General features: G+C 45.7%; 1 protein-coding gene across 8 annotated transcripts in view; it reads left to right on the top strand.

Moving 5' to 3' along the window:
• Foxn3 (forkhead box N3) overlaps nt 1-12,223 on the top strand; it is a 360,243-nt gene that overhangs the window by 235,545 nt on the left and 112,475 nt on the right. The window lies entirely within an intron of this gene.

Genomic DNA, 12,223 nt, shown 5'->3' with positions numbered 1-12,223 from the left:
AGCCAAGCAGAAACACATTTCATGGTTTTCTTCTTGGCTTCCTTCCTGTCTTCCCTTGATCTTTAGCTCTAACCCATAGACAAATAACCTATTCTTCCTTTCCTTCTTCTTTTTCTTCACAAGGCCGTCCAGCTCTGTAGAGAGTGACTTGTGTGTCACATTGCTGTACCCACACCACTTACACTGATCCAAGCAGACTCTGTTCTCTGCTCTTATCTCATACCTGTGTGCAAGAAAAGCTAAGGGGAACCGGAAGGAGGGTAGAGGCAGCGGAGTAGAGGAAGTTGGATGTGTGCTTTTTCCTGTAGAGGACAAAGATCTCCTCCTCCTCCTCCCTGATCCCCCTCCTCTCCCTCCTCCGGCTCCCCCCGCCCCCCATCACCTCTTCCTCCTCTGTACCTAGGATTGATTTGATAGGTGATAGTCTACCATTCAAGCTCCACGTTCAGCCCTTTTTGTGTTTTTTTTTTTGAGCTAGAGTCTCATTCTATGCCCCAGTGAGCCAAGATGATGATCCTCCTACTTGTGTTTGTATGTTGCTGACGATGCTGGGTATACTTCCACACTCAGCCATTGGTTGAGATGGAGTCTTACAAACTGGGATGACCTTGAATGGTGATCCCTTTCACAAGTAGCTAGGATTACAAGCATGAGCTACTACACTTGGCTGACTAAAAATTTCGTACTTCAAATCCAATGCAAGGCAGTCTCTGCCCGTATAAGTTACACCTCGTTGATGCTATCTGTTGGCTTTTTTGGGGGGCGGGGGGAGGATGCTGGAAATTTCTTGGCCCCTTTGCTTCTGGCCCTGGCACTGGTGTAGGCAAGCAGATCTTTGCTTCTCATAGCCCTGAAAGCATCGCTGTGGCCTTCAAGTTGACACCCCCAGTAAGACAAATGTAGACGAGGCACTGTTTACAAGAGAAACTATTGACCTGGGTTTACTGGGAGCCAAGGAAATGCTTCAGAAATTGTTTTTCTTTTTATATTCTTTTTTTCTTGTTATTATAAAGGTGATACACAGAGAGGTTACAGTTTGGTAAGTCAGTGTCACACCCCTTCCCTTGCTCTCTGAATTGTTGCTGTTATACTGAGTTTCCCATGAATGAGGGGAAACAGAGGTGTCTAATGGATTTGTTCTGAACTGAGTCAAGGTGGCAAGGTACTCAGCTTGGATTGCTTAGCCTAATGGTGTGGATTTCAGATCTATCTGCCTGAGGTGTTCTGGGCTGGCTGGCACTGTTGACATTTGGGGGTCTAGGAGTTCGTCCAAGAGGGCCGTCTGGTCCATTGTAGGGCGGTCACAGATGCCCCTGGTCTCCGCCCACCAGATGCCAGAGGTGTCTTTCAAGTCTCCATGATCAGCATGTTGTCCCTGGGAGATGAAGTCCTGGTGATGGAGGATTATGGCCGTCCTCACAGCTCTTCTCCCATGGTCTGAGTTTCATGTGTTAAGGACTTTGTTCATTGTTATACTGGAAAGGGAGTTGGGGGTTTGAAAAACCCCACTCCACTAATAAATGACTCAGTTCTTTAGAGGGTATCCAAAGTAGGTAGAATATTAATCTAGTCCTGGTGCCTCAAAGAGCCATTGCCCCTGTCTGAGGCTTGCTCTGAAACCAGTGTTTAGTCATGTCTAGGGTGGGTGTAGCCTCTCTCCCCCCCCATTTTGGGGCTTTTCTGGAGTGGCATGGTAGGATTCTGTGTGGCTATCAGTGGGATTGCTAGTCTGGTCGAGGCGATGGCTGTATCAGTAGCTCCTGAGCAGTACCTGTCCACTCTTCCTACCTAGGTGATGTGATGCTGAGTTCTTTTCCTGTTCCTTTTCCATTTCAAAATGGAGTCTGCCCTTCCTCTTATTAAGCAGCCCATCGTGATAGGACCAGATTTGTCTGTGGAGCCCTCCTCACGTCACTGTGGAGAGTGGGCGACATCCATCCTTGGTGCTCAGAGGCTCCTTCATGGCTTGGCCTAGAGGCCAAGTGGGTTCACAGGTCCATCCTTCCACCTGCTCTGGAAGCAGAGCATCAGTTTCCTTCCCTCCAGGCTAGCTGGGTCATAGTGTGGGTGATGTGCATCTGTCCCCAGTTACAGGCGCTCCGGTGAGCCCTGCTCATATAGGTTCCTAGGATACCTGCATGACTACAGCCTCGAACCTGCAGTCAGACATCGACCCCTGTTGGGATGATGGGCTTATAATTGTTTTCTTTTTTAAAAAATCACCTATACAACTTTTCCTACCTCTGTGAAGCTCTTCCAAATACTGAAGGACCGAAAGGTGATGTGACATTTTGGAAAGCGTCAGCGGATGGTCTTGGAGATTCTGGTACAGGGAATCTGAAACCTGAGTGGTTTATGTTGGCACCAGTCCTGATTAGCTGCCCAAGTCACTTCCCGATCCAGAGCTGACTCTCTTGTTTTATTAAAAGGTGGGGTTGGGCTAGGTTATCTTTGAGGTCCCTTCTGATCCTACTAGTTGGTGTGTATGTTATTTAAGAGCCAGAAAATCCAGGATTTGTTAGTCTTTGTAATGGAGATTTATTGTGAGGTGGTTTGGGGTGGGGTTGGGGTTGGTGCTGGTTCTGGGGTTTGAACTTGGGGCCCGTGCACTGTACCTTAGCTGTTTTGTGCAAGGCTAGCACTCTATTACTCGAGCCACGGTTCTACTAACATCTTTTTGGGGGTGGTTAATTGGAGATAAGAGTCTCAGGGATTTAACTGCCTGGACTAGCTTGAGCCTTGATCTCTCAGCCTGCTGAGTAGCTAGGATGACATGCATGAGGCCACCAGTGCACAGATACTGTAAATTTTAAAAGTCATTTCTTCTGCCCTGAGGAGATTGGACAACTCTGGTAAGATTGGAAGCCTAGCAATGCTTCATAAAGCCCATTAGAAGGGAACAGTCATCTGAAAATCTGAAATGGAACCCCACCAGAATGGCGGTATCCATGACAACCCTTTGACTTCAGAGGATTCTTTGCATGGGATGTCTGGGGCCAGGGGTGCCACTTACCTTTCTGTCCTGTGAAATTGTCCACGAGGGGAAGTTTCTTCCATACCTGTCACTTCTAGAGTGCAGAAGGTCTAGCCTCAGCGTTCCAGGACTAATGATAACCCCAAAGACAGCAACAGCCAAGGTCACAGCAAGGACAAGCATGTCATATCTTAATAGGAGAGAAATATTCACACTATCTCTTACTCTTTCTTCAGGATGACTTAGAGTATTAATCTTTATTTGTGGATAAATTTCTCCTTTCCTATGAAATGATGAACAGATCTCTCCTAGTCCTTCCCGTACCACCTGGATAACTCTTGTTATATTTGGCTTTATATTGGGGTCCTTTGTGTACCTGTGCTGTTTCTTTTACAAGATGTATTTTGGCCTACGAGTGGGTGATTGTATTCAGCCACCTGGAAAGAGCCCATGACCCTGTTTGGGCTGTGTGCGCATGCGTGCAAGACCGTGCCCTGCTGTGTGCAGGCATGCAAGTCCATGACTCTGGCCAGGCTGTATGTGCATATGTGCACATAGGTGTGCATATCAGATATTTGGGAAGTACTAGTGAAACAGGAATGGTTCGATCACAGTACTCAAGCTGAGAAGCTTGCAGTAAATAGTTGTGGAGTTGGACCGAATTGTCAGTGGTGAAATATTTCTTGGTTCTCTAGTCTTCCTGCTTCCTGCCATTTATTATGGCACTGAAGAGCAGGCAGAGCTACAGCACTTGGAGCTTTTATTTAAAGCAATGTTTACAGTTTCTGGCCATTATGTACACTAATATAAAATTTTAATTAGACTCTTTCTTTTCAATTAATTATGACAGCCTGTTTGTTTGCGCTCTCGACTGAGCTTACATTATGGGAACAAGAGATCAATTTTCGATCATAAATTTCATTACTTTTGACTGTCGTACGGTGTGTGCAGGAGCGTAGATCCCACTGTAGGTGACTTTCGCAGGCAGCCGGAGCATTTGGGCTTGTCAAATGGGGAAATAAGTATTCAAGGAGCCTCAGCAAAAGATTATTGGGGGCCAAGAAGCCTTTGGATTATTGCCTTTCAAAGGGTAGCACATAGGGCAAACTCAAGATTCTGCACAAATCACGAGATTGAAATGAACATGTATGTCAATAGGCGCCGGTGGCTCACACTGTAATCCTAGATACTCAGGAGGTTGAGATCTGAGGATTGCAGTTGGAAGCCAACCTGCCCCCCCCCCCCCACCAAAAAAAAAATGCCTGTAGAACTCCTATCTCCAGTTAACTAGCAAAAAGCCAGAAGTGGAGGTGTGGCCTAAATGATAGAGCGCCAGCTTTCAATGCCATGCCCTGCGTTCGAACGTTCAGTACTTACATGCATGTCTGCGTGTGCGTGTACACACACACACAATACACATGCATCGTCCTTATTTCTTTTTTGTTTGTTTTGTTATTGTTCTCTTTTTCTTATTAAGTATCCAGAGAATTGAAATTGAGTATAGAATAGGTAAACATTTTGCCTTTATTAGGAAGCTTCTTTTCTTTGAAGCTTCTGAAAAGAAGAAGAAGGCAGGTCCCTAGTTCATAGCTTCTTAGTAATTGTTTGTTGCATGAGAAGACAGGAGATAAATGAGCTGGTTTTGCTATTGATCATGAAAGTGAAAGTATTTTCTGAATGAAAGACTCCTATCTCTGCCTCATGAGTGATTACAGGAGTGCACCACCACACCCAGCATAGAGTAAGTGCTGGGTGCACAAAGTCAGCTCATGCTATGGGTAGACCCACAGACAATATGTATTGGAAGCGAGTCTCACATCTCTGGAAGGAAGTGTTTCTTTGGCACTACAAGATCTTACTGTTCAAGCTGTGATGTTTAAAGGCAAAATGCTTCCTGCTAATTATTAACAGTTGCCCTGTAAGAACAGAACCATTATGAGACCCTGGACCCTGGCATGGTGCCCCCCCCCCCCCCCCCAAAAGCCATGAACAATGCCCCAGAACTGGAGGAAAAGCAAAGGCTACTATGGGCCCGGAGGCTGCCAGATACCAGATTACCCAAAGAGGATTGCAGTATCAGGGCCAGAAGAGTGGGGAGTGAGTAAAAGGATTTGAAATGAGATTATAGGACCTAAAAGAACCTTGCTTTTGTTCATGAAACAATTTACCGGTTTTCTTCAAGGCAGTGAGACAATCCAGTTGATGGCCTGGAGCGCAGATCAATATCCTGTGGCTCTTCAGATACTTAAAAATAAGTTGATCTGTAATTGTACTTGTTGGTCTCCTTGTTGTTTAAAAAAATAAATCCAAGATGGAAATGGAGAAAAAGCTCACGAAGTACTCTAAACAGGTAAGATTGCATGCAGAATCTACTAAGAGAAAACTGTCCTGATTGAGTTCAAGCCCCAGTACCAGCACAAAAAAGAAAAACACACCGGAAGTGGAGCTGTGATTCAAGTGGTAGAGCCATCAGCCTTGAGTGAAAAGGCCAAGCATGAGTACTGAGTTCAAACCCCAGTACTGCCAAAAAGAAGGGAAAAGGAAGAAAAGAACACCAAAGCTGCTTTTCTTTAAAGAATATCTTGCTTGGTTAGTGTGTCTTCAAGAAAAGCCTAGAAAGTAAGTGGATAGATAGTATACACAAGCGACAGCTTCTTGAGATGTGTGTGTGTGTTTGTTTTTGTGCTGGTACCGGGATTTGAACTCAAGATCTTATGCAAGACCTTGTGCTGTCGATTGGCTTTTTCATTCAGGGCTGGCACTGTACCACTTGAGGTACAGCTTTGATTTTAGCTTTTGGGTAGTAAATTGGGTCATTAGATAAGGGTCTCACCAACTAACTTTCCTGCCAGAGCTGACGTCAAACCGCAATCCTCAGATCTCAGCCTCCTGAGTAGCTTGGATCCCAAGTATGAGCTCCCAGTACCCAGCTCGGCTTCTTGATTTTGAACCCAGAGAAAAGTCCTTTCCCCCTGCAGGAGTCCCATTTGTTCCTCATTATCCAAGACCATGTAGAAAACCCCATGTGCTGAGAGGTGGGGCCCAAAGCTGAGCCAGAATGCTGCCTCTCGTTCGTGTTTGGTGTTTCAAACAATCCTGTGACTGCTCCAGGTCTTGGTTGCTTTGGGTGCTTCCTGGAGGCGCATTTCATTTGGCTTTGAGCCCAGGAGCCTCTTCACCCTAAATCTCAGTTAGAGTCTCCTTTCTTACACTGTCAGCCTCCGCTTTCTCTGAAGCTTTTATTGATACGAAGTGGCTTTTTGCCTGTAGTAAAGCAAGATTTCAGTTCCCCCGAGACTAGGTGAGTGGTCCCAGCAGGCAGGTGTCTTGCGGCGGATAGTGGTTGGCAGTACTTTTTCTGTAATGGTTGGGAATTAGCTAATTCGCCGAGGTTTTTGTGAAACTCAACACAAAGAAAACCAGGTTTCGTGAAGGAACCGCGTTGTGGCTAATCCTGAACAAACTCTTTTGAGAAAGTCTTCGTTCTGTGGAATCCTGAGTTTACACAAATGTAGTTAACAGTGGCACCCTGGTCACAAAATCCAGTGCCATACCTTTCGTTTGAACTTCTGCCGTTGAAAATTCATCCTGACCGTAGATCTGTTTTTGTTTTCTTTTGAAATTATTATTATTTTTTTGAGTCCAAGTAAACACGTGAGGTGTCACTGTCACTGCCTTTCAGCAGTAACTTCTGTGGATGTAAAATTGGGTTATTTTGACTATACCTAATGTCCCTCTCAAAAATGAAGTAGTCAGATGCTGTAATCCTTGCTACTCAGGTTGAGATCTGAGGATTGGAGTTTGAAGCCAGCTAGGGCAGGAAAGTTCATGAGACTCTTATCTCCCAACTAAACACACACACACACACACACACACACACACACACACACACACACACACACACACAGGAAATGGATCTGTGACTTAAGCAAAAAAGCTCCAGGATAGCACCTAGGTCCTGAGTTCAAGGCATAGGAATACCAAGGGGAAAAAAAAGTAACTTTGCTGGACACTGGGTCGCAGATGTTTGTAAGCCTATGTATGTAACTCAGGAGGCTGAGGATGTGGTTCAAAACCAGCCCAGGCAGGAAAGTCTATGACGGTCTTATCTCCAGGTAACCACAAAAAGCCAGAAGTGGAGCTGTGGCCCAAGTGATAGAGGACCATCTCTGAGCAATCAAAAGCTAAGGGACAGTACCCTGGCCCTGAGTTTAAGACCCGGTATTGACACTCCACGCTCCACCCCCCCACCCACCCCCACCCACCACAAATGTGACCTTTTTTGCTCCTTATCCATTGGTTCCAAGTGTTTTCTTTATCTGAAACAGGGACTAGTTGAGTTTCAGTTAATTAAAGTTTTAATTGTGTTTGATTCTGCAGTGGACTTAATGTTGACTTACCGTAATAATGAAATTCAGTGTGGTCCTCATGCATGCTTTTCCTGTACTGGAAAGAACATGGCAGCCACCCCAGAGCCTGCTGGCCCTGCCTGGCGTTCCTATTTGCTGTTTCGTTTTGGCATACTGTTTAGATTGAAGTGTCCGTGTCAGCTGCTGCTGCAGCTGTATGTATGTTGTGTGTGTGTGTCTTGTACTGGGGCTTGAACTGAAGGCTGGCACTTTGCCACTTGATCCACAACTCCGCTTCTGGCTGGTTCCAGTTCTTGGTGGTTAATTGGAGGTAAAAGTCTTGTTTATTATTATTTTTTTGTCCAGGTTGGCTTCGAACCATGATTCTCAGATCTTAGCCTCCTGAGTAGCTAGGATTACAGGTGTGAGCCACCTTTGCGTGGCTTGAATGTACAATGTACTCTTTATCCCTTTACTGAGACAAATCAGAATCATGATTCCATGCTGCCTTTCCTGAGTCTCTCTACCCAATCACTGAACCAGGGCTAGGTCTTGGCAACCCCCAACATTATTTAGGCCTATTTGCCTATTTAGTTTTCCTAGCTCAACCCAGTACGAACATTACAAACCTCAGAATCATCTTTGTCACAGATCCTGTTGATTTTGAAGTGTTTCTTGAATCCAGCCTTTATCTAGCCTTCGTTAATTGTCTTCATTTCTCATCTCTCCTTGGGGCTTATTGTAAGAGCCTCTCTGATTTTCCTGTCTCTCTTCACTCTCCATCCCACAGCATGTCACTGTGCTCTAAAACCTGGGCTGACTAACCATTGCCAATAAAATAAGGGCCCTGCAGATCAGGGTCCTTCTCAGCTGCATTTGGTTGCATGTAGCAATATGGTTAGGGTCTTGATTGGAATCACCTCTCTGTACCTCAGTATCCTTACAGAAATAGTAATTCCTTCCCCCATAAGATTGCTGCAAGGATTAAATGAGCAAATATTTAATGTCCTCAGAATAGTGTCTAGCGTGGAAAAGATGACTCATAAGTCACTATTAGCTGAGATTATGTTTTGTAATTATCTTTTGGCATTTTCTTTCTGCATTCTCAGGTGCTCCCTGGCATTGGTTTGGGCTTTTCGTAGTGAATGAATAGGTGAGTGGACGAATGAATAGAGAAATAGATGGATGGATGAAATGAATAGGTAGATAAGTGAAAGAACAGATGGATGGATGGATGAACAGGCAAGTGAATGGATAAATGAATGAACAGGTGGAAAAACAAGAGACTAGTTAATCATGGTCCATGTATGTGAGAAGCTTCGTAGTTCCTGGGGTCCTCTGATTAACAGTAGATGAGATGTATGGGTCAAGTAGTAGGCACTGTCTGAAGGGTTCATGGGAGGAAGGAAGCAAGCCAGATTGCCACAGCCAAGTTCCCAAACTCAGCCTTGTTACCACCTCACCCCACGGCGGGGGAGGAGGTCAGGCAGAACAGCCTCAACTTTCGGTGTGCTGCTATGAAACAATCAAGGCAGGGAAGTCTGCCTGTGGGAACCCTCAGACTCTACTCCTGCTGAAACTTTGTCCTTCTCCCAGCGAACATTTCAAGGCACTTAACGCAGAGTAGGCACTTTGCCGAGAATCTTCACTGTGTGGTGATTTTTCTGAGCAACTCTCTCCAACGTGTCTAGATCTCATCTGGCTCTCTGACATGGAAGAAATTCATGGAGAGAAGAAAATGCATCAGCTCTAGCACTAAGTCCTGGTACCCTTGCCTTCGAAATCATTGTTGGAGGAAGTGAGGTGGGGAGAGGAAAGGGGAGATTACTGAGTGTTGCTTAGGTGTTTTAGTTGGCAGGAAGGGTTGGATCGACTAAGCTGCTGTTGAATGGAAGGCAGCTGTGCCACTTGCCAGCACGGGCAGTTTTGTTCAGGGAATAAACTTCCTATCATCTCCAAGTGTTGGTGCATTGTGTGTTACTTAAGAAGGCTTTTGCTGTTTTATTTCTCTATCTGAAGTAGACAACCACGGAAGTCACCACATCTTTGAAGCCACCTTGGCTTATTGGGCAGGTTCTGCTGTGTAGAACACTGTATCAATTAGCTTCTGCTGCATAACAACAACTCCCCAAAACGAAGTAGCTTCACAGAACATCATCACTTTGCTCAGTGTGTTGACAACTTGTCCTAGCCTCAGCATGCATGGCAGTTTGCATTTTTGTGGTACTGGTTGTTCCTACTTGAGTATTTGATCCTCTCGTGGAATAGCTGGTATGGCAGGGTTTCTTTCCATGGGATCTTAATGTCCTTCAGGAGGCTGGGGGCAAGCTATTCACACAGTGATACAAGGACTCACAGTAACAAAACCTAAGATCTATTGTATAAGAGCTTTCCAGTTTCTGCTTGGTAACGTACTGTTGGCCACAGCAAATCTTCAATCCAGACAGTGTCTGTGGAACCATGGTGGTGTGGAGATACAGGAAAGCCTGAGCACGGGGACCAATTGGGGAGGCTTTTACAACAAGTTTAGAGTCAGACCAGAAACTAAAACAGAGGTGTGGCTGTGGGCTCGTCTTCCTTCTTGTCTTCAGTAGGGGTTAAGTAGTCACTGTCCTCACAACTCACAGATTAATGGGTCGTCCCAGGAGAGGTCCTGGAAGAGTGTAGCTGGATCAGCACAACCATGAGTAATGCTAGGAAAGAAACTCCCACTTGATATCAAAAAGATGCCACAAAGTGACATCTCAAATCCTCCACTGTTCCCTGAGCCCATCCCAAGCCTGGGCTGTGCCTCCCTTCCGTTCTTGAGCGCCCTTGAGGTAACAGATGGCCAGCAGTTTCAGATCTGCCTGTTCTTTGTTCTACTCACAGTTCTGTGGACAACAGTTTGAGGCCAGCAGAACAGGAGAGAGTTTGGGAACTTGGGAGAGATGGACATGCCTAAAGAACTGGACATCATCCGAGTTCTTTCCCTTCCTTCCTTGCTCTCACTAGGCTTTTCACTCATGGCTACTTCCAGTCTGATATTGTGGCTGGCTATTGGTGATCTATTCTCTCGGCCTTTCCTGCCTGGACTGGCTTTGGACTTCCATTCTCAGATTTCAGCATCCCGAATAGCTAGATTACAGGCATGAGCCTAGTTGACAGGTGTCACACACCCCCGCGCGTGTGTGTGTGTGTGTACGTGCACGCACGAGCTGGTACTAGGCCTTGAATTCTGAGCAGTGTCCTAAGTTAGCTTTTCAGGACCTTCCTTCCTGCCTCAGCTTTCTTCAAACCTCTGGCATCACATCTCAGCATCCCGAATAGCTAGGCGTGAGCCAATGGCACCTATCTTTCGTCTCTCTTTCTAATATCCGTGTCAAGTGTCCAAAAATTACCTATATGTGACATACATAGACGTTGATGACTAGAGATTGCTTTAAGATTTATTTGTAAGCAAACTTGGAAGACATGAAAGATGACACTTCCTCAGATCCTTGGTTAGCACAGACGGTCAGTGGGCTACAGAAAGGCTGGAGCTTCATCCATGGAGAACCCCAGGGACTAGAGAAGCAGAAGGCAAACAGACCCTCAGTTGTTTCCGACTTTAGCACAAGCATAGCCCAGTTTCCATTGGGATCAGCACTTTTCTAACCAAGTTCATGGGGCATCCAGCATTATCTGGATGACTTATTGGATATAATTGATTCCACCTTCCTCTGAGCCTTAAAAACAGCATGCGTGTTTATTTTTAATAACCCAGATGATTTCAGTGTAAGACATGATAGAGGTTCCCATCTCCATTCCGATGCACTTTTCGGGTTGCTCAGTTCATAACCACGTAGACATGAGATAATCCTAAGGAAAACATGTTGAATGTGTGTGCCGGGCTATGGTTTCCTCTCTCCTTTATGGTAGAGTCTTTACTTTTGGCTAGAGCCCTGTACACTTTGCATAGGAAAGAGAGCCAGACTTGGGGGGGGGGGGTGTTAATGCTTCTCCAGCTTCCTCCTGGGGACGAAGCGGGGTCCCCACAATGGAGAGGGTTGTTCAAGGATTTGCCTGCACCCCTAGGCCTGATGTCAGGCAGGCTGCCTGCAGGACTCGGAAAGAACTCAGGACACATTCAGCCCCATTACAGAGTCTCTGGAGAGACTGTTGAAGCGGAGGAAGCTGAGAGTACAGACAAAGGGAGGGGGAATCCTGAGAGGAAGGCCGCAGAGCTCCAGCTCTCCTAGCGCGCTGGGGAATGTGGTGATGGCGGAGCCTTCTGGGTCTGCAGATTCTGTGTCCTTAGATTCAGCAGTCCACAGAGCAGAAATATTTGGGGGAAAATACAGCACCCGTCCTGAATGCATGCAGACTTCGCGTTCTGGTCCTGACTCCCTAAATAATGCAGCGTCACAACTATTCACAGGGCGTTTGCATGCTATTGGATAGGATTAGTAATCTGGAGATGCTGTTAAGTATATGGAGAGGTGTACATGAGCTGTATGCAAATGATATGCTAATGTTTGGGAGGGACTCTAAGGTGCACTGATTTTGATATCCATAAAGGGTCCTGGAACCAACCCTCAGGCTCCCTACCTAGGAATGACTATGGATTTGAAAAAGGCTTCAATCTCTCCGCTGTGTCTTCTCATCCATATTCTCAGAAGACTTGCAGAAACGCGTTACTACAAAACGCAAACACATGGCTTTGTTTCGTGTCATATTTTGGGAAATTAGAAAAGTTGCTGAAAACATCTAGACTTTCCAAATTGTTCTACATAGCCTGTGACCCCACACCAAAGAAAGATAGGTCATAAGCCCCGTATGCAGTTAAAACTGTTTTGTAGAAATCATGTTTGTCGGGATTCTCTCTCCATCCTTAAGAAACATAAAGCTTTTAAATATTTGTCCCATTTTGTAATTAGTC

This window comes from Perognathus longimembris, chromosome 14, assembly GCF_023159225.1.
Source record: "Perognathus longimembris pacificus isolate PPM17 chromosome 14, ASM2315922v1, whole genome shotgun sequence".
Classification (NCBI taxonomy): domain Eukaryota; kingdom Metazoa; phylum Chordata; class Mammalia; order Rodentia; family Heteromyidae; genus Perognathus; species Perognathus longimembris.
Note: the sequence above shows the minus strand (reverse complement) of the source record. Positions and strands in the feature narration are given on the sequence as shown.